The following is a 22,690-nucleotide window of genomic DNA, read 5'->3' as shown; positions in this document are numbered from 1 at the left end:
CAACTAGTTTTAAATTTCTCACGGAGGTGCTATCTAAACCAAGCCTGCTATTTTTAGAATTTTCACTCGTGAAAAAAACACTTCATTCGGCGTAACAGGTAATAGAAAGAATGACTGTGACAAGCGGCGTAACGTGCTACGGAACTGGGCCTGTCCGTAGTTACTGGAATAAACGGAGGAGAAGTAGTCCGAGAAAGCATTCGCGACATCATTGGGCCCCGAAAGACTAAGACAGTTAATAATTTATTTTGGTAATTGGGGTATCACCAGATGACCTCTTTAAAAAGAGTTTAGTAACTGCCACTGGTACTTGGGGTTGTTCATATTCTGCATAAATTTATTTTTGTACTACTTTTTTGTTTATTTAAAATTATTTACAATATTTTATATATCATTTAGCAAGTGCCACGTTAGGGCACGGCGGACCCGGCAATGCCATGACGCTAAGCAGGAAACTGTCTTTCGTACTGCAGGGTTTCCTGGGAATCGCCGCCGGTTTACCAACGACTTGTCAGGTGTGCCACGAGGTGCGCCAAGCCAACGATGCATAACAGCTTTTCCATTCGGTCTCATCATCAAATCAACTATAGCGCCATCGCATGATAGCACGGAACTTTTGGCGACACTTATCGACCAACGAGGCGTGACGTCATCTACAGCCGCGGATATAAAACGGATGCCTCACGACTACCACTTCGTTGGGCCCGGCGGACCCGGCAATGCCATGACGCTAAGCAGGAAACTGTTTTTCGTACTGCAGGTTAGTTCTCATTACTGTACGTTTCGAAGTGATTGTTTTGGCCTAGTGGTCCTGCCGTGCCCCAAACGGTGCTATAGCATTGCTTATGAATGTGCGTTTATGCTGAAGTTGCTGTTGTGCGGTGACGTGGAAGTGAACCCTGGACCTACTCAAAAAGAAATTTTTGAAGAGCTGCTTCAGGGCCAGAAGGCCTTGCAATGTGGCTTAAATGAATTAAAGACAGAAATAGCGGACATAAAAAAGACGATAGAAAGACTTACCGATAAAGTGTTCGAAAGTTGCCCTGAACCCTTCCTTCCTTCAGGACAAGCTGATAAAGTACAGGCAGTCCTACAGTCAGTGGAGCATGTCATAAACTTTCAAGCCAAACAACTTACAGATCTGGAGGACCGAAGCAGACGATCTAATTTGATAGTTCATGGAATAACCGAATCATCCGATGAAACCGAAACATCGCTTAAGGATAAGGTTGTGAAAGACGTGTTCGAAGTTAAACTTGGCGTGAAATGTAGATCCATTGGTCGCATTCATCGACTTGGACATCACAAAGGCAAGCGCCCAGTTATCATATACCTCCAAGATTTCAACGAAAAACAGGAAATCTTCGCTAATGTAAAAAAGCTAAAAGGCAGCTCAATATTTGTCCAGAATGACAACTCCGCATTAACATTAAGAAAACGAAAACTACTGTGGGAAAGTGCTAAAAGTGAAAAGCAACTTGGGAAGAAGGTATCACTTATTCACGACAGACTAAGAATAGATAAAGAATACTTTTATTGGGACGAAACACTGAACAAACGTATTAAAGCAACAAAAACCGCACAGTCCACTCACGTAAAAGGTCAGCGCGATAATACATCGACGTTATCTTGCAACTGACATGATGCCTTTAAAAGCCCTAAAATAGTCCGAATATTGAATGTAAACGCCCGCAGTGTGAAAAACAAAACTGAATCCTTAGAAATTTTGTTGCTACAGTATGATCCTCATGTCGCTGTCGTAACAGAAACCTGGCTGAATGAGGAGATATGTGACAATGACATATTCCCCCCTTTTTACACAGTATTTCGTAAAGATCGGCAGGCTAGGGGCGGAGGCGTGCCTATATCTTAGTTGAAGATAGTGTTCAGGCGGTTTTATTAGATGACGTAGTAGGTATCGAAAGCCTGCATGTTAAAATCTCTATCTGGGGTCAGAGGTTCATGTTGTATGCACTTTATAAACCTCCAGATGCCACAACAGATGTATTAGATACGCTGAATAATAAAATGTCAATGCACGAAAATAAGAAAATTGTTCTTTTCGGTGATTTTAACCTGCCGGGAGTAGATTTGCAAGGCATTGCTGCCAGTAGCTCATATAATAAACACGTTAGCATTATGTTTGATATTATGTTAAGGTATAATTTATTGCAGGTAGTCTATGAACGAACTCGTGTACAGATTTCATCAAGCTCCGTGTTAGACCTGGCGTTCATCAGTCGTGATTTTTCTGATTGCGCTGTAGGAGTGGCGCCAGGGCTCTCTGATCACCATCTCGTAAGCATACTATTACCGCTTCAACCACTTAAAAAGTATAAACACGTCCCTGCACGTAATTTTTAGGACTTTTCTCGTGCCAATGACCCAAGCATTATCGATTACTTGCAAAACTGTTTGAGTGATTTCGAGGGCAACAACGCTCAATTACTTTGGAACAAGTTCAAAGTCATGTATCACTATTGCCTGGATAATTTCGTCCTTAATAAACTGAAGAAAGTTAAAAAGAAAACGCTTTGGATGAATTGGAAAATCATTCAACTAAAACGCAGGATAAAGAGATATAAAAAGAAACACGTGCAGAATGACAAAATAAAGCAGATGCAAAATGACCTCGCTAGTGCACTTCGCGCAGCAAAAGATTATTATTTTGAAATATCCCTTCCTAACTTCATGAAAAATGAGCCTGATAAGTTTTGGCGCTACATAAAAGACAGCAAGAGACCAGTTACTCAAATATCAGTTGACGGGAAGCCGGTGACAAGTAAGTGTGAGATTGCTCAACACTTCAACAACAATTTTCAAAGTGTATTCTCTAGCGCAACTGTGTGCGCGTGTGACGGCACATTCTCCAAACAATTAGATACGAGTTTTGAATCGTATGCTGAGGTATTTAATATGCTTCTTAACTTGAAAACTAAGAGTTCTTCTGGTCCCGATGAAATTCCTAACATATTTCTCAAGCGATATGCCGAGCTTCTTGCAAACTTGTAATTTTCTTTCGTGTCTCAGTCATCACTGCACAACTGCCTATTGACTGGAAAAAAGCCCGGGTTGTTCCTGTGTTCAAGAAAGGTGACAGGACACTTATACAAAATTATCGTCCTATTTCACTGACATCCCAATGCTGCAAACTTGTGGAACATATTATAGCCAAATGTGTTCGTGAATTTCTAGAAAATAATGCTGCACTAACAGAACATCAGCATGGCTTTCGAAAAGGGTACTCAACGACAACCCAACTAATAACAGTAGTTCACTCATTCGCTTCATCTCTTGATTCTAATGGCCAAGTAGATGTAACATTCCTTGATTTTAGCAAAGCTTTTGACAAGGTTCCACACAATAAACTAATCATAAAGCTTAGAATTCTTGGCGTCCCTGAACACTTCATCAGATGGATTTCTTCTTACCTGACTAACAGGAAGCAATATTTTGACATTGGAGGTGAACGTTCTGAAAGTTTGGCAGTCACTTCAGGGGTGCCACAAAGCAGTGTCCTAGGCCCCCTGCTTTTCTTGGTTTATATTAATGATATTGTTAGCGTCGTAAGCTACTAGCGTTCAAATTCGATTATTTGCAGGCGACTGCATATTATTCAAAGAAATTTTTCATCTTGATGATCAGAATGAGTTAAATAGCAATTTAAATAACGTATTGCAGTGGTGCGAAAAATGGGGCATGGTTTTGAACGCCGATAAAACCATGCTACTCCCTATAACGCGTAAAAAAGCACCCCTGCCTTTTACTTACCAGCTTGGTTCTTCGCTACTTAGGCAAGTGGATAGCTATAAATACTTAGGTGTTACAACAACAACTGCCTTATCCAGGAATAAACATATAAATATTATGTCCTCCTGTGCATTCAGAAGACTTTGCTTTGTAGAACATAAGCTTCATAATGCCCCAAGAAATGTTGAATTACGGGCCTATTATTCTTTAATAAGACCTAAATAAGAACATTCGAGTGCAGTATGGGACCCATACACTCAAACTAACATCAAGTGCCTGGAAAGAATACAAAAGAAAGCCGTCCAGTTCATTTTTAACAAGTTCTCACGAGTCGACTCTCCTTCTGAAATAATGAAGGCCAATGACATTTCCCTTCTTAGCACACGTCAAAAACACATAAGAATTAACCTCCTTTCTCTTCTTCTGAACCACGAACTTGCGATTGGCCCATCGCCGTACCTGAGATCGTTATAAAGCAGACCCACGAAGCATCATCACGCCAAATCTCTAACACCCTATTTCTGCAGGACAGACGCTTATAAGTTCTCATATTTTCCACGCACGGTCTCAGATTGGAACGGAACAACTCAGGCATCCTCACAGAATCTATTTCTTCCTCGCCCTAAATAGCATTGTCCTGAAATTAAGCTTTTCGATCTTTTATTACAGCGTTTTTCTTTTCTTTTAGTTTTCTTTTTCATCTTGTATGTGCTGTACTTATAGTATACTTATGTATTCACTACTTTCTTGGCTTGAACGGTGAAAATATTTGTGTTTATTCTTTTTTATTTATTCTGTATTTCTTTTTACTTTAATCGCACGGCATATGAAGCATGAATTTGTGGTGTTTTTTTCTCTTTTGTCTGGTACATGCATTATTATGAAATAATTTGCTATGTCGCTCCTTGTGTTCACTATGAGTGTATGAAACACTCACCCCAAACAATCTTTATGCCACTTATTGTTTCGACTATGTCCCCTTGTAACTGCCCACCTGCTTGGACCTAAAGGTCTGCAGAGTGTAATAAATATATAAATAAATAAATAAATAAATAAATAAAGGGCTGACGTTTACTTTTCTTGTACAAGTTTACCTTTGTCCTTAAGATTTTTAGAAGACCATTCATCATCCATTTATTGTACGGTAGTTAAATTTTTTCTTACAGTTTACAGTACATGTGCTAGTAGAGACGGCCGTCAAAAATAATGAGCAAAATGTATTTATTGCTGCTTCAGGATCATCTGTGGAATTTGTAGGTGACCAATCAGTCTTACTTATGAATTAAACAAATGCATCTGCATTCAATAGTGAAGTGTAGTAGTTACTGTCGTTCACGGGCATATCAGTAGAAAACGTAACAAATTATACCATTTTGAGAAACGATCTCTTATGTCAGTATCAACAAACACGAGACAAGGTAAAGGTAATAAGTTTAACAGTACATGATGAATGAGCTTACTGTTTCAGAGAAAGCCTGCATGCTCTGGTCGCACAGTCAATGAGCGATTAAAAACCAAATTCAGTGAAGCAGTCGGTGTAATCTGTGAACGAAGCGGTATAAGTGTCTAATGCGTTAATATCTATGCCACCGACAACGAGCACATTCCTGTTTTCAAAAGATAGTTCTCACAGTGCGTCATCAAGACCAAGGAGGAAATAGTTGTGTGGAGATGATGGTGAAAGAAAAATGCAACCAAAAACCCTGTTCTTGTTTCTGTGTTAAAGTGATCAATGGTAGACTTCTATCTATACTAAATCACAGTGGTTCTCGTTAAATGTGAGATCAAATCTACATGCGTGCAAGACATCTTGATTGACATGTGGGGTATAACGTCCTAAAACCACCATATGATTATGAGACACGCCGTAGTGAAGGGCTCCGAAAATTTCAACCACCTGGGGTTCTTTAACGTGCATTCAAATCTGAGCACACGGGCCTACAGAATTTTCGCCTCCATCGAAAATGCAGCCGCCGCAGCCGGAATTCCATCCCACGACCTGCGGGTCGGCAGCCCAGTACCTTAGCCACTAGATCACTGCGGCGGGGCCGTACATGGCATCTTGAGAAATGAAAATGGCTGGGCCACCACGGTTATCGGTATGGCGATAGCAATATTCTGCTTGATAAGGTGGAAAGCAGTTTAAATTGTTGTCAGTGACTGAAATTCGAGGCTCTCATATACAACTGAGAGTGAAGACATGTGAAGTGATGCGATGAAGCTATTATTTGCATCTATGTTCTTGCGAAGGCTACGGGCGTTGAAGTGAATAGGTGATCGTTTTCTTGCACTAAGACGACATTCTGCGTATTCAGAGGAAAGAAAAGCCATGTTAAGAGAAAGAAAAAAGCAAGAAAAACGCTCAAGAAACGTACAATGCTTTACAGGAAGATTCGAAGGTCGGACTCGGTCATGATTCAATACACCCTGCCGTCTACCGTTTTGCGCGCAATTTTCTGCCCATGAAAATTTCCACGTATTTTCTTTTTTTTGAGTGCCAGTGCCTTCGAAAAATGCTTTTGTTGTCAATGTTCCAGTAATCATTACCATGTATTGGCTTATTAGTGCTACTGAAACCAACTTTGTCAGTTGGTTTCATGCTTCCTGCTGAACTCGTTCTTATCACGTGAGCAGCATCAAGCAATGATGTTCTTGTCATTTGTCCACGAGGGATCACAGTGAGCAGTTCAGATATCAGTAGGCAAGATAAGGAACTCGACGGTATCACCAATTTGCTTCGGAATGGCTTCCTAATCTTCACCTGGCGATAAAAGTATAGCTTTGATTTCCACGTTATACACTCTGGAGTACTGTTTGTATACAGCCACTCTTTTTTCGAGTACTTGATTGTATATCAAAAGTGCATTGATCGAGACCACAAGTTCTTGTTGTTGTTTTTTTCATTGAATCAAACACCTTGTTAATGTATTCGACACTTTCGCAAAGCGAAGCGTGCTCACACAGTAGTATCTTTTTTTAGCTTAGTACCAAACTCTCGATACAAATCATCGATCACTGTGTACAACTTTTCTTTTAGCAGTGCTTCAAATGACGCTAGTTTTTTTTTTTTGCTAGTTCCGCTGTAGTGGGCATGTTAAAATATGTGCGCAAAACAAACAGACCAACAAAAAATTCGGAAGCAGCTATGGCAGAATAGAATAAAACCTTAAATGGTGTGCACAGGTAACCAACCAACCTGTCGACAAACAGAAATAGTCTTAGATGGTGGACTTGCCACCGCAATTGCTCTTGCCAAATGAAATCACTGCCATGGCCTGCGTCCTTTAATGGTCCTCCTTGAGTGCCACATGCAGTCCGCGCAGACGCAACAGGCTGTACAGGACGTAATACGCGTGCAATGGGTGCAAGCACACGTGGGAGTTAAGCTATACAGAGGCCGCTGACGATGCAGGAACCAAGGGCAAGCAGGTATCCAGGCAAGTGACCGACCGATCTGGCCACAAGAGGTCCTAGATGGTGGACTTGCCGCTGCAACTGCTGCTGCCAAAGGTGTTGGTAAAATGACCAAATTGAGTTTGCGTCATAATAATGGGAATAAGTAAAAGCCATCCTCAAGGTCTCAGAAAGGGTATTCGAGAAATATTACAGTTTAAAATTGTCCATTTTCTTATGATCATTTTAACTTGCCATTTTAGGTGACTCGATCCCATAGGCACTTTTTTTTGTCGTACCTATGTAGGTTGACGATACGTCATGCCTAATTGCTAGAGCAATAAGGAGGGCCAACTGAATTGTGCATCGCATCTTTATCGCCAGAAATGCCTAAAACCACGGCTTTTCTATTTTATTTCTTTGATTTCCATTTTTATTCCTCCCTATTTTTTTACTCTTACTAATTGTCGGGTAATCGTAGCTATCGACAGCAATAGCGTGATTAACGGCATTGTCCCGTGGCGATTTCTGCAACTGTGACGCCACGCACTAAGTTCTTTTTTTTTCATTTTATTGCAATTGAGCCTAAGTCGCAAAAAATTATGACAGCTCTGCGCAAGCCGGCCGGAATGTTTCGTATATACAATGATATTATCTTACTTTGTTCTGCTGAGATTATGTGCAGGTGATGGCGCACTTTAATACACATATACGCACTTTAACGTCAAGAACATGTCGCAACTGAAAAAATGCAAGAGGCGCCTGTACTTATAGGCTTGATTCAACACTCAATACCAACACAAGGTCAAACTTTCCGAAGCCCTGCACTTCTGCGGTCCCCATAATAAATCGCAGCTTTAGGACTTACAACTTGAACAATTATTATATGTGTTCAGTACGCGTACTCTTCTTAATTCACAAACACACGCGTGAAGGTGTGATCACTGCTGTACAAAAGCAAGACGTGTTCTGCATATGATCAGATTACCGAAGACCGACGACCCTTATTGCCGCTGTCAGAGTACAGCGCGCATTGTTTTACTTTTAATTACATAGATTTCTAGGCACTAGTTAGCTTACTATTGGTAAGTTTCATTTCTACAAGAGTGACTGCCGCTTTCTCCGTAGTCGCCACAATGTGACAATACAATGAGGTGTTTCTGGGATGCCCATATCCTCTCGCTCAAGAAAATCGATTGCATGCTATAGGGAGTCAATACATAACGAGCGGTTCAGGTCAACAAATAAAAGGATTCATAGTTATGTTATTGTGAAAGAGCACTAAGGAAGAAGGACTAGACACGCAGAAGCGCAAAAGTTTAAACTGAGTTTATTGGACAGACCCATGATGCTTTTATGCAATCACGTTTGATGGTACAAAAGCGTCGTTATGAGTAGCTACCATCTCACCCAAACAAGTATCCATATAGGAATAATAAGAAAACTATTAGCAGATTTAAGCGCTATATGTATGCCCCCCTTTGTACCCAATATTCCACATAAATGACGCTACCGGCGTTATGATGCTGTACACCGGGCATACAATATCTCTTATGGTCAAACTGAAACGGCACACCGGTATTTGAGCCATCGTGCGGAGGGCTTCTTATTGAAACTCGTGTGATTAGGTCTCAATACGATAGCTGGTCGGTAAGTTCAATAGCGACTCCAATCGATTACAGAAATTACAAGCAAAGACCACTTTCAGCGAGGTGTCCACAATGCTGTCCTGTTGAGTAACTAAATTACATGTCAACGACGAGCCCATAGTGCCACAGAAAGTCAGCTGCGATTATGGGATGGCGCATGTCCGCGATGACAAAGAGCCAGCGAAAGGTACGTCTCAGGCCGATGCCATGACTTCTGGCCGTAAGTTCTGATAGTCGATCCGTCGACCCGGGGAGTGGAGGGGAGTCGGGAGAATGTTGTCTTTTAGCCAATGTAAGAGTAAGAATGAAGATTTCAGCGCCAGTATCAACGAGGAAGCGGACCTTGGTGCTCCGATCAGTAACGTGGAAAAGGCGACTGGCCTTGCGGCCGAGAACAGCGGTCGCCGTCACTCTTTGGCCCTGTTGTTTCCCACGTAAGAACAAGGCTGGCGGTAGTTCTTTGCACGCAACGTGGTACTAGCAAAGGCCACCATGACTTAAAGAATGGCGAGCCAGAGCGATTAGGTCTGAGGTGACGAGTTCGTGATGAAAAGCGCACCTGGTTTGTCCGGAAGGCGGCGACTTCAGCTGTAAGTTGCTCTATACCTTTAGGGTGAGCTTCTCGATAGCAGCTACGACACTATCAGAGGCGTAGACTCTCAAGGCTGAGAGTTGTTGTCAGCCACGGTCAAGGCACGCAACTCAGATGCAGCGGAAGAAGCGGCAGTCGCTTTTGCTAACACCACATGTAATGACGCCGCGGTGATCTTCACTGACTCGCAAGCCGCTTGCCAAAATTATGCGCAGGGCCGCGTCTCTTTTTAAATGCGAAGCATTTCTTAGCGAACTTCAGTGGCTTCGAGCGTATCTATCTATCTATCTATCTATCTATCTATCTATCTATCTATCTATCTATCTATCTATCTATCTATCTATCTATCTATCTGTCTGTCTGTCTGTCTGTCTGTCTGTCTGTCTGTCTGTCTATCTATCTATCTATCTATCTATCTATCTATCTATCTATCTATCTATCTATCTATCTATCTATCTGTCTATCTGTCTGTCTGTCTGTCTGTCTGTCTGTCTGTCTGTCTGTCTGTCTATCTATCTATCTATCTATCTATCTATCTATCTATCTATCTATCTATCTATCTATCTATCTATCTATCTATCTATCTATCTATCTATCTATCTATCTATCTATCTAGCCACCTACGACTTTTAGCTCTCCTGGCCGTTTGGATAATGGTATCGATACCAAACTTTGTATGGCTTGATATGACCGTATGCCGAGCATATTTGACTAGTCATAACATGAAAATCATGACATCATGACAAGCAGTCAGGCGAGTGTCAATCACGAAGTGAGAACAATCATGGCAAACTCCGGGTCCCGATTTGTGGGAACAGGAAGATCGGCGTAGACCCTGTGGGACCACAAATTACGTGTTTCGCATGAAGCCATTCAATCAGACGCGAACAAGAACAGACCCTACCATCTCGTGCTTGTTGCGCCTTTGTCGTCGTCTCCTACTGGTCGCACTGTTGTAGCCCGCACTCATCTGCTGCAGCATTAGCAGCAGCAGCAGTAATAATGATGATGAACCTTCAGCTTTGCTGGCACTCGCCCACGAAGGGGGATCGGCCAAGGACCGGGCGGCAGGATCATTAAGTGTGCTAAGTCAGGCATTCAGGTAGTCTAGTAGCCGTAAATAATAACAATAGGCTAACAAGGTAATCTTTTTGTTGCCCTTATGTACCCGCACACCGCAGAGAAAACCTCCCTGTGGCTATAACCTAATGTAATCTCTCCGAAGGATAAAATTAGTTCCACGTTTATTTTTAAACCTAGCTTCTCAATTGGTTCGACCAGGTATCTTTTCCTTTGCTAAGCATAACGTTGACAGGATAAAAAGAAATGATCTATTGATTCCGATTCCTTGCAAAAGAGACACAACGGAGATGCTGTTAGTCCAGCTTTAAGTAGGTAGTAATTCAGATGCGGAATTCTGCATCGTAATCTCGTTATTGTAATTTCTAACTAGCGAGATACACACCACTGTTTGTTCCAGCAATATCTTAGATGTACGAAGTCTATGACTTTATCCAATGGTAATTTTTCTATTTCTTTGTGCAAACAAGCATTTCTATATCTGAGTGCTGTTACGTAGGCGAAATCAGGTAAAAAGGTAAGAGTGGTCCGCTTAAAGATGCTTTGGCTAACGAGTCTGCCATCTCATTTGGATTAATCCCGCTGCAGTAATAGGCTCCTTAGTACACTGGATGGTTCGTTCCCCTTGCCTCCCGGGGCCCATTGTAGTGAGGAAGAAAAAGACGGCAAGTTTCTGCTGTTGTTGCGGTGCGCGCGGTCTACCTTCGTGTTCCGTTTGTGCTATACCTCGACTGTTCAAGGCATCACTGCTTTGTAATAAATCGACGTATGACAGTATATGGTAGTAGTCATCGTTGTTGAGATCACTCGACATGAAGGGGAGTGAACAAAGAAATAACTAGAACAAATGATGATGGTCATGCTCAATTTGATAATTTTTAGTATCAAAAGTTATCATCGTCATCATTCCAGCTTCGCCGTCTGATTTTTTTCTGTGCTTGAGACTGTTTTTTTTTTTTATCACGCGCCCCCGAAGTTGTCCACCGCCACCGCTGCCGATTAGAAAAAAACGTAGCGCCATTGACACAGTGGGGCTCAAGTCAGGGTCCACTGGGTGCCAGCCCAGTATTCTGCGCCGGTGCTTGAGACTAGTTGGCAAACTTGCCTTAGGCAGGCTTGATGTCAGGAAAGCAATCGCAACAATACGACATAAAAAGCGTTTTGAAATAGCGAAAGATCAACCTGTCGTCGCACAGTGCGAATAGCGTATCGAGTGAGTCGTCCAATGCTCCAACACAATACAAAAGTTTGTTCTTTTGCCTGGCGTTTTTAAACGGTATTGTCCGTTTTATTTCATTAGCGCATAAAAAAAACTCCAGCCCTCACCACACTCTATCATTATTCTTTTATTTGCACACATGTATGAAACATGGCCAGGGGAATACTTAAAGTAAGTCATACATCAGCAGCACTCTACATGAGTTTCAAAATGGCGAAACCAGTTTTCAAATGCGCCTAAAGTGAAACAGCAGAATCGCAAAAGAGAAATTTAAGTAGCAATAACAAAGAAAAAAGTTTTGTCAGAAGTGGGATTCGAACCCACGCCCGGAAGACCGGACTGCGACCTGAACGCAGCGCCTTGGACCGCTCGGCCATCCTGACAGCACGGCACTTGGGCGCTTTCAAGTCAAACAAAGTGCTCGAGTAGGACAATCTCGCCCGAGATAGCACACTAGTTGAGAACATATAACCCGTTTTTGTTCAAGAGCGGTGTACACTGCTTGCCACCCCATATTCAATGAGATGCAAATGATGGTTATTATTATTCAATTATTATTATTATTATTATTATTATTATTATTATTATTATTATTATTATTATTATTATTATTATTATTATTATTATTATTATTATTATTATTATTATTATTATTATTATTATTATTATTATTATTATTATTATAGAGCCATAACTGAGGATTGATCAACAATTAACCAATTACAGCGCCAGCGAGAACAGTGAAGTCATGCGTCAGGGGTTCTAGGCCCATGCGTACACTTCACTTCCCGCCGCAATACCAAGCAGAATTTTTCAAAGATGAAATATCCCCGACTTCTGGCGGCTACGACTGTGCTACGGGTGCGTTGTACGGTAGGCCTAATAAACATGCAACGTCAGAGGAGGTTCGACAGCAGAAGAATCAGACACGATGAGCCCAACAACTGACGGTCTCTTGTATCTACAAGAGACCCCAAGTCTTGGGGTCTGGCGTAGTTTACTCGATCGTAACGCGACACCAATTCTAATTTGAATATTGACCTTTCGTTGCGTACAGAAAAAAAAACATCAAAGTTTGTTATTCGATTGTGATGGGAGGGTCGTCCCAAGGAGGTTATACTACGTAACCCGCTTGGGTTGACCTTACGTGGCTAAAATCAGGAAGCCAACTCGCACTACATTCAAGTAAAAACGGTGCATCTTAGGGTCTATAAAATGTATAAAACGCTTAAGGAAAGTAATGGTGCTAGCCGGGCTAACTTTGGAGCGTAGAGTTTCGCTAAAATTCGAGGATTAGGCTACACACGTCTACGAAGCCCACAGGAAATCCCTGGGACAAACAAGAAGGACGACCAGTTAATCTTGTTCTTGTTCACCTGCTCTTGTGATTCACGCCCGCTGTGGGCAATTGGAGAATAATTGAGTAGTCTTATAGATTCTTATTTAGTTTTACAGTAAAGGAGGTTGTAAAATGAATAATGTTACAAATATTAGAACGAAACTTCGATGCTCTCAGGAATGAATGAACTATATATAATTTTATAAGTAATAGAGGATAACTTAGTCAGAAAGTCTAACTTAAAAATAAAAAGAAGTAAATAACAAAAGTTATGCACATGTCGACACAGAAGGAAAATGATAAAGATTAGTTTGTTACTCTTTTCGTCTCAGTCCGACAATTCCGCACAGCCACGCCAACTTTCACACTGGCGAACCCAGAAATATAGGCTTCAAAAGGCAGAATCGCGGGCATGGATAAATTCCTTCCAATATCCCGTAAAGGACTGTCTAACTTGGATCTACGAGCTGCAGTAAATCGCCTACAGTTAAAAAAGAAATGATCCATATTTTCTAGCTTCCCGCACAATCATTCGTTAAAGTAAAAAAATAACTACCTTTCTTTTGTTTTTATTTATTTATTTATTTATTTGCAATACTGTCGACTCCAATGTTGGAGTCACTACAGAGGGCACATTTCAGGTAGTATACATTCATGAAGAACAAACAATAACATTCCAACTGATATACATAAGCCTCACCCAGTACCTTCTGGCCTGCTACAGTGCGCCGTGCAAAAAAGAAAAAGAAAAGAGGAAAATAGCAAAGGTATGTGAATCATTGAAGCACTACTGTAGATTACGCATGGTTTCTAACACTGCGGTGAATGTGGATAGTGTGTCGGCATTAGTAGCATTTGCATTCAGTTTATTCCATTCGCGTATTGTTAGTGGGAAAAACGATTTTCCAAAGACGTCACTGTTTGAGGAATATTCTTGCAGACTGTATTTGTGCTTATGACGAATAGGGCGTGACTGTGAAAATGTGACGTACTTAGACACATCTACCTTGTAGTGGCCATGTAACAACTGGTACAAGAACCTCAGGCGTGCCTCTTTTGCCCTAGTAGCTAGTTTTTCAATGCCAGAAGAAGCCAGAAGGTTAGTGGGAGAATCTGTACATTTGAACTTGTTGTGTACAAACCGTATGGCTTTGCGTTGTACTGCCTCTAATTTACTAATACCACTTAGCGTATAAGGAAACCAAACTACGTTGGCATATTCTAATGCTGGTCTTACGAACATGGTATAAGCCAAGAGTTTTGCGGGCGCTGGTGCAATTCTAAGTCGTCTTTTTAGGCAGAAAAGTTTACGCAGTGGGGCTGCAGTGACGTTAGCTATGTGTGTATCCCATCTCAGGTCAGACGTTAATGTAATGCCTAAGTACTTATGCTGCACAACATTAGTCAGTGGTGAACCATGAATGGTGTAGATGAATTGCGATGGATTCTGCTTACGTGTTACCGTCATAGCTGCGGATTTTTTCACATTGATGGTCATTTGCCACTTAGCGCACCAATCTGCTAGCTTGGTTAAACATTCATTGAGATTAATGTGGTCTGTGTAGCTGGTTACCGCCTTATAAATAATGCAGTCATCTGCAAACAGTTTGATATTAGAGTTAATGCTTGACGTGAGGTCATTTATGAAAATTAAAAATAATAGTGGTCCCAAGACGGAACCTTGAGGGACCCCAGAAGTTACGGGGACTATGATATATGACCTTCATACTGCACGAACTGTGAGCGATTTGTTAGGAAATTTTCTATCCAAGAAAACAATCACCCCTCTCCTATCGCACTTTTCAGTTTAATTAGTAACTTTCTGTGACATACGCAATCGAAAGCCTTAGAGAAATCAAGTAAAATGATGTCTGTTCGGCCACGATTATTTATGGTAGAAGCTAGATCATGAACTACCTCCGTTAGCTGCGTAACAGTGGACAGGCCACTACGAAATCCGTGTTGACTAGGAGACAAAAATTTTATTTTCTCGAGAAAAACAGTTATGTGTTTGAGGATGATATGCTCTAGTAGCTTACATGAAATGCTAGTGAGGGATATCGGCCGGTAATTTGAAACCAATGACTGTTCTCCTGATTTATGAATAGGTATTAATTTTGCAATCTTCCAGTCATCTGGCAGCTGGGATGAAGTAAGCGACTTTCGAAAGATTAACCCAAGAAACTTGCTACACCATTCCGCGTACCTCTTAAGGAACTCGTTAGGAATATCATCTGGATCACTCGATTTTTTAGGATCTAAGTTAAGAAGCAAGTTCAGCATTCCTGTATCTGTGACTTCTAGGTGATCGATGCTTGGCTAATCGAGGGATAATACTGGAGGAGTGGCACCATTATCAGTCGTGAACACTGATTGGAAAAAATGTTGTATTCGTTAGCCTTTTCCGTTCTTTCCCCTGAATCCATGTGCGACTGTGTATTATTGCTAGTGCGAAGGTATCTCCAAAATTTGCTTGAATTGCTTTTAATAAAGCTTGAAAGTGTAACACTAAAGTAATATTGTCTGGCAGTTTTCTTTTTTGCTTAAACTCTGATTTTGCACACTGCAGCTTCTGTTGAATGGATGATTTACACTTATGGTTTTTCGCAGCCACACGCAACCTTTTCAACCTACGCTTGGCCTGGATAACCTCCCGTGTTATCCAATGATTATTCCCCGGAGCTTTCTTGTGTTTCTTTGGTATGAAGTTAGTGACACAGTACATAACAGTAGATTTGAAACTTAGCCAAAGTAGATTAGTATCACTGGATGCGTCACAAGCTAGCTGCAAAAAGTTTTCGAACTCATGTGCGAGATGGGTTAATACGCTGCTATCGTCAGCTTTTTTGAAATTAATTACAGTTTATCCACGCTGCTCACATGCAATACTGGAGTCAAGCGGCAGCAAGCATATGACTATGTGATGGTCTGATATGCCGTCAACTACGTCAGTGCGAACACGGTCTTCCGGGAAGTGCTGACTAATCAGTATCAGATCTAATATGCTCTCGGCAGTGTTCTGTAAGCGGATTGGAGATAACACGATTTGCTGAAGGCTAAAGTTCAACATTATGTTTATAAGAGCGTCCGAGGCAGATGATGTGTGGTTAAGCGTAATCCAGTCAATGTCTGGGAGATTAAAATCTCCCATAACCAGGACACGAGAGTTGTGAACATGATGCTGCATGAAGTCATGAACTGCAGTTATGCATTCGTGTCCGGATGACGGACCTCGATAAACGCATCCAACGAATATAGAAGTGCTATCGCAAAGAATCCGGCAGAAAATTGCCTCAGCATCTGTTACAGCTGGAAGCGATACATATGAATGGCATTTCTTTATGAGTAGAGTGACGCCCCCGCCACGAGAAGGTCTATCCTTACGGATAACGTAATATGTTGGAGGAACAACTTCACTATCGTATATCTCGGAAGAAAGCCATGTTTCAGTGACACCTACTATATCAGGACTGTATTCTAGTAGAAGATTTTCGAGAGCATCTATTTTGTTTAGAACACTTCTTGCGTTAACATTCAATATAGTCAAGGCTTCGATTTTGCGTGTAGACGAGCTTGCCGAGTTTGCGGTCTTGATCGCACCTCGTCCTTTTTTTGGGCGAGAACCTTGTCGTTCTTTTCTTCATCCCAGGTAAAGGCTTGGTTATTAATGAACAATTTGTCAAACACTAACGACACCTTCTCCTTCTTTTCTCGATTTTCTTTGGCGCTGTTCCATAGCTTTCGCCTGGTGTCTCGGATTCTAGGCGAAAAGTCTTCTCCGATTGAGAAGCTGGTGTTTTTCAGTTTGTATCCGCTTTTAAGTATCGATGATTTCGGCCTAAAATCTAGAAACTTGAGCATGACTGGTCTATTTTTGTTCCGTTCCGCTCATCCTAGGCGGTGTATTCGTTCGATAGAAACTCGTTCAAGGCCGAGGGTGTCCTGAACAATTGTCTTATTCACTGCTTGTTCAAGAATTTCACTCGTCTCTCCGTCAAGTTCAGGTAGGCCATAAACAATTAAGTTCGATCGCCTACTTCTGTTTTCTAGGTCGTCGACCTTCCTTTCCAGCAATTCATATGCACGTTTCATGCTGACAAGCTCATCCTGACAGAGACTAACCTTCTCTTCGAGTCTTTATAAAGCGTCTAGCTTTTTATCAATATCGACAAGACGCTTTTACTTGATGAACTTAATATCCGCGGTGATTTCTTTTAGTGCGCTTGCGATTTGATCTTGCGCAGGTCCCGGGTTAGTCTCGATGTCTCCCCCTAAGAGTAGTAATTTTCGCAAAAACATCCTAACACAACATGGCATACAAGAAAACCGTGGGCACGGTAGCACAAACAAAAAAGGATCGTCAGAGCGTATACATTTTTCGTATTTCTTCATCACCTGCACAAGGAAGACGAACGGGTTATCAGACGTCCGGATGCCTGAACTGCCACCGTGCCCAAGAAGCGTCGAGTGCGCTGCACGAGCTTTTGTAGGTGAGCTGGTGGGTGGTCCTGGGTGCTGATCATGCGCAGTCAGAATCAGGATGGGTAACGGCGAATGATGAGGCGACATCTCCGATGACGTGCAGGACGGGATTGTTGGCGCATGGTAGTACGCCAGACTGTGGGCCTGCGCCGTAGTGCTCTCCCCGGATCGCAAGCTGCCCCCACTGGAGGTGAGAAGCAGGCCGAGGAAAAACTGCACAAGCAAGACGAACGGGTTATCAGACGTCCGCATGCCTGAAGTGCCACCGTGCCCAAGAAGCGTCGAGTGCGCTATATATATATTGCTAAGCTCTTATATTTATTATTAAGGAGCTTTTTTTTTTCTACCTAAGCCAACATTTTCTTTAAAGTGCGAACTTTTCTATTTATTTACTGTTTTTTTTATATTTCACATTGGCCGCTGGCTTCGTCTTATATCCCCATTAGTGGGTCAGTGCCATTAACCGAGAGAGAAAGAAACACAAACACCCAACAAAAACTTCAAAACTTTTTCACTGCACCCTGACGGAAATGACGTGCTTCAAGACGTCAACTGTTATAACCCAAACCTCTATACCGAGCACCGTGACCACTGTACTACCACTGTGGGCTCTGCCTGAAAGAGTCAACTAGCCCCGACCGCTGGTTGGGTTTTGTGACTTGGTAGCTTGCACTAGATCACTTTTTAGGCCGAAGAGTCTGTTGCTGTGGTGCACTTGCTATGGCACTACACTGCTGACCAGGAAGTCGTGGCTTAGTTCCCCGCCGATGCAGTCGCATATCAATGCAGATAAATTGAAGGAGGCCGGTACCCGTACTCTGTGGCGTCAGAGCGTGCCAAAGAACATCCGATGGTTTAAATTCCCGGAGCTTTCTAATACGGCTTGCCTCATTATGAAATGAAGGCTTTCCCATGTAAAAACACCAAATATTATTATTATTTAGGCAGAGGCTTATACCGGACACATTGACCTCGCAAGACTGCTTATCATTGTAGATCATGAATCTGCTCAGGGGTTCCGGAAAAAAACCTACCTGGAAGAAGTGCCCCAGGAAAATACGTTCTTTGAATTTACGCTCCCGGCAAAAATTTTCCTTGCAAAAAAAAAATGGCCCCATTTGCACTGCCAGAAGAAACGTCCCCTCAGGACACCGTCGAACGTTGCGCCCCTCCATTCGCATATTCTTTATTTATAAAAAAAATGAACGTGAAGATTGCAGTTTACTGAAATATTACTGACGGAGCACCATATTAACATTCCAACTGTCCCAACTGATCTGCATATGTGATTATGACATCGTAATCTAGTTACAATATATGACTTCCAGTTGTCTAATACCACACTCGCTAGTGATGACGAAATGATGCCAGATGCAAAATCACATACAATGAGCATGTCAAATATGTGTGCACGTACCTAAAAAGACATTAAGGGGGTAGCAAATCAACGCACGTGCATTGCATCTGGACGAAGCAGTTTGGGTGCACCAACACTCTCAAGGTAAGCTCCCACGCTTTGGGGAGCTCATTTGATACTCGCTCTGTGCTTGACTTAACGGTACTTATTTGCAGGATGGAGACAATGAAATCGAAGAAAAGAAGCACAAAGCTGTGCTTGGGTGGTTATACGTGCACAAGACAAACAAATGTACTGCCTCGAGCACTCGCTAGCATTGTGCTAAAGGCGCTTTAATTACGGAAAGATCCTCAAGCGACTAACACTTTTTTTTTCTAGACAGCAGAGCAAAAGGGCTGTTGGTTACACGATTCCGTTTTAACTTCATTCGTTTTCGGGCACATATTTGGGCAAAATTTGCGAAGTGTCGAATAAAGATTGCAGCCCTTTTATCAAGAGAACTCCCACTTCAGTCGTTTCTCGGTTAATTCCTGTCTGGAGACATTTTTACCTAGACAGCAATGTCAAAAGGGGCGTTTTTTCAAGGCGCATTTATTCAGGGAACCTATTTTCCGGGGTTTCATATTCCGCGGACGTTTTGTCCTACACCCATGCGCATAACTACGATCACCGTTGTACGACTATACATGGTAAAACGTTTTAGGGGCGAAGCTCCCTAAGCCGTGGGTCGTGCGCCCTCGATGTATGTATGTATGTATGTATGTATGTATGTATGTATGTATGTATGTATGTATGTATGTATGTATGTATGTATGTATGTAGAAGGAGTAGTAGTAGTAGTAGTAGTAGTAGTAGTAATAGTAGTAGTACACTCTAAGCCAAAATTCGGCAGAGTTGGACTAACTGCAGTCGTTAAACGAATGGACGAACGGTTCGTCCAACAGGGACTAAATGTGTGACAATGCGTGTCTTGCGCAAACGCCCGGCAATGAAGGGACCAACGGGGAGGGCAACTGCGCCGCGATCGCCTCCTGTCGATGCTGCACTGCAATGCTCGGCGTGGTCGGCGATCATGAAAACAAGTTAAATAGGCTATACGCCACTGTGAAAGTGAAGCACTATGAAACAAATAGAAGATGTTATTAGAGGAAAGTAGTACAACACGCTGTCAGTGCACACAGCAAGTGCCCTCGCGTTTCCACCATGCCGGCACGGGCGAGCAGAAGCCAAGTGAAAGTCTCCGCAAACACGGCCAATGGCGAGAACTCGCTTTAATGTGCTGAATAAGTTCGAACTACGGTGAACACTGACAATGCTAATAAAGGTAAGCTGTTCATCAGCGGTCGTGTACCCACACAGTGACCACAAGTTCAAAGCGATATATAGGAAAAGTAGGCTTCGTAAGTCATCGGTATCAAGCGGGCTGCCGGTGTGAGTGCATTGCCGGCACAAGCGAAGGAAACGTCGCGTACAAGTTCACAAAAATAGTAGCTCAGGCTAACTTATGTCTTTTTATCCATGCGACAATCGTTATCAAAAATCCAACGTGTAGGCGATCGCGGATACGACTAATCGTGCGGCCAGCGGTACACAGGTTGTGCCTTACCAGCACGATGAAAAAACCGTGCCTGCGAACGGTCTCGTCGCTGTAAGTATACAGATATCTACATCCCTCCGTAAGACACAGCGAACATGGGGCACTTACCTATTGTTCATTTGTGACTATAAAATAACGACGACAAAAATTTCACGTGAGCCGCATGTTGCGATCGCCGGCGGTAGTTTAGCCGTACTCGTCGTAAGCCTAGCGACGCCGTCGGCAAGCCGACACGGTATGGCATCGGCGGGGCGCCTGCGGCTGCTTCGCCGGCTTTCCCGCACAAGCGCCGCTGCTATGTTTGTGTTTGCGGACTCGTGCGCCAGCACTGCGAACACTGGTTCGGCCGACATGATCGAACACCAGCTGATAATTCGTATTCTCGGGCTGGAGGCATGTTGAAGATTAGATGGATCCATATTAAAAGATCGATGCGCATCGGTGCTACGAATAAGCCCATCTAAATTTTCGCGTTACGGTGTCAATATTTGTTGTTTTCTTAAGCCGAGTAAAAGTCGCCCACTGGCACTAGATGGGAGGTCAAAATACTGTGCTATATATACCCGAGAGTCTGTTCTCTGTAGTACTGCGCGGGCAGTCAGTGTTTGCGGTGTTTTACTTTGAAATAATAGTGCGTATGTATGTGTGTGTGTGTGTGTGTTGCATGAATAACATACTATGATCTTCAGTGCTGATTAAATTGGAATAAACATAAAATATACTGCACAAACGCCGTGTCGCCATTTTTTTTGCCATTGGTTCAGACGGTTCAACTGTTAGTCCCGCTGGAGCATTCTACTGGAGCCAACATTTAAACCAAGTGGAGTAAGTGCTTGGGGTAACAGTTGAGCCCTTGCAGTTACTCCCGCAGTTAGTCCAAAATTGGTTCAAAATCTGTGGCAGCGCATTTAGACCCCTAAAGGACCATTGACATACCCCACTTTAGTCTTTTTCGGCTTAGAGTGTAGTAGTAGTAGGTGGCTACCTCTCGTTTAGTTCTTGGAATGTCCGCTGGATGGCGGTACTTGTATATGATGAATATATATACTCAGTCAACCATACGTACAGTGGTATGTGTTCTTCTTTGTGTGTCTCTTCTGTCATGGTCTTCAGCGCTATTTCTCCTTCGATACCTTCAGCCGACAAGGTTACCATTTATGTTAGACGCCCGAAAGAACCATGTTCTATAGAAGTCGCTGGCATAGCTTAGAAGAATAGGGCTACTGTTAGTTTTAACCCCCCCCCCCCTCTCCCACGTATCCCGCAATATTCCGATCTTATGTGTGTAACACGGAGGCAAACAATGCTCACACAAACATAGATAAAGTATGGCTGAACTCTGCACACACAAAAAAAAACAATTCTGGCTATAAGCGTGGGCGTTCTTGTCGTTTTCGTTCTTAATTTCTGCTACACAGATGGAAAAAGGACTAGTTCAAGGTTTTGCTTTGCCCTGTTAGAACGAGTTAATCGTAGCTTTTATATAATTATACCAGTCAGCTAGTAAATTCGACTAACTGAAAATCAAAGCGAAAAAAAGCTTTAAAAAACCGGCGTATAACTTTACAATAAAAGCTGCAAACAGTAATATACCTAAGCTGCTGACGTACTTTTCCATGAAGTGCTACACTGTTGAAAAAAAAAAGAGAACAGCCGCCCAACGTGGGGCTCGAACCCACGACCCTGAGATTAAGAGTCTCATGCTCGACCGACTGAGCTAGCCGGGCAGACGGCGGGGGTTCCTTTACAGATTGTTTCAAATGAGTTTGAACAGGAAAAAAAAAAACGCTAGATGGGATAGCTGCGTTTCCTATCGCCCTCGCTTTCTCCGCGGGCGCGCTTATCGTGTGCACGTGGAGGCATGCAGCAGGGGTGTACACTCCTGTTTACACTTCACTGACAAGTTCGACGTCAGAGTTCGAGAAGCATATCCATGCTGACGTATAGATGAAAGGTAAACCACAGAGAATTTTTCCCTCGTTCATATTTTAACACATGCTCACCGGATGGGGGACCTCACGGAAAAAAAATTCAGACCAGTGAATTTTTCATAACTCATGAACTTACTAAGAAAAAGGTATGGCTGCTACGTTATAATGGTGCCAAGACTGAGAAAGTGGTGGAGCTAGTCGCGTTGCTTTGGTAATTTCCATCCTTCTCGCTTTCAGTTCCGTTTCCCACACCATTGCTACACTATACAATAGGAGACTGCGCTCCCTGTTTCCCTTTTTC

General features: G+C 42.5%; 2 non-coding genes across 2 annotated transcripts; both read right to left on the bottom strand.

Annotated features, from left to right (window-relative positions):
- Positions 1 to 11,982: 11,982 nt before the first annotated feature.
- TRNAL-CAG (transfer RNA leucine (anticodon CAG)) lies at positions 11,983 to 12,066 on the bottom strand. The gene has a single exon. It is a non-coding gene; the product is annotated as a tRNA-Leu (tRNA).
- A 10,046-nt stretch (positions 12,067 to 22,112) lies between these two features.
- TRNAK-CUU (transfer RNA lysine (anticodon CUU)) lies at positions 22,113 to 22,185 on the bottom strand. Its single transcript has one exon. It is a non-coding gene; the product is annotated as a tRNA-Lys (tRNA).
- Between the last annotated feature and the right edge of the window lie 505 nt (positions 22,186 to 22,690).

This window comes from Rhipicephalus microplus, chromosome 2, assembly GCF_043290135.1.
Source record: "Rhipicephalus microplus isolate Deutch F79 chromosome 2, USDA_Rmic, whole genome shotgun sequence".
NCBI classification, from domain to species: Eukaryota; Metazoa; Arthropoda; class Arachnida; order Ixodida; family Ixodidae; genus Rhipicephalus; species Rhipicephalus microplus.
The sequence above is the reverse complement of the archived record's forward strand: the minus strand, read 5'-3'. Positions and strand labels throughout refer to the sequence as shown.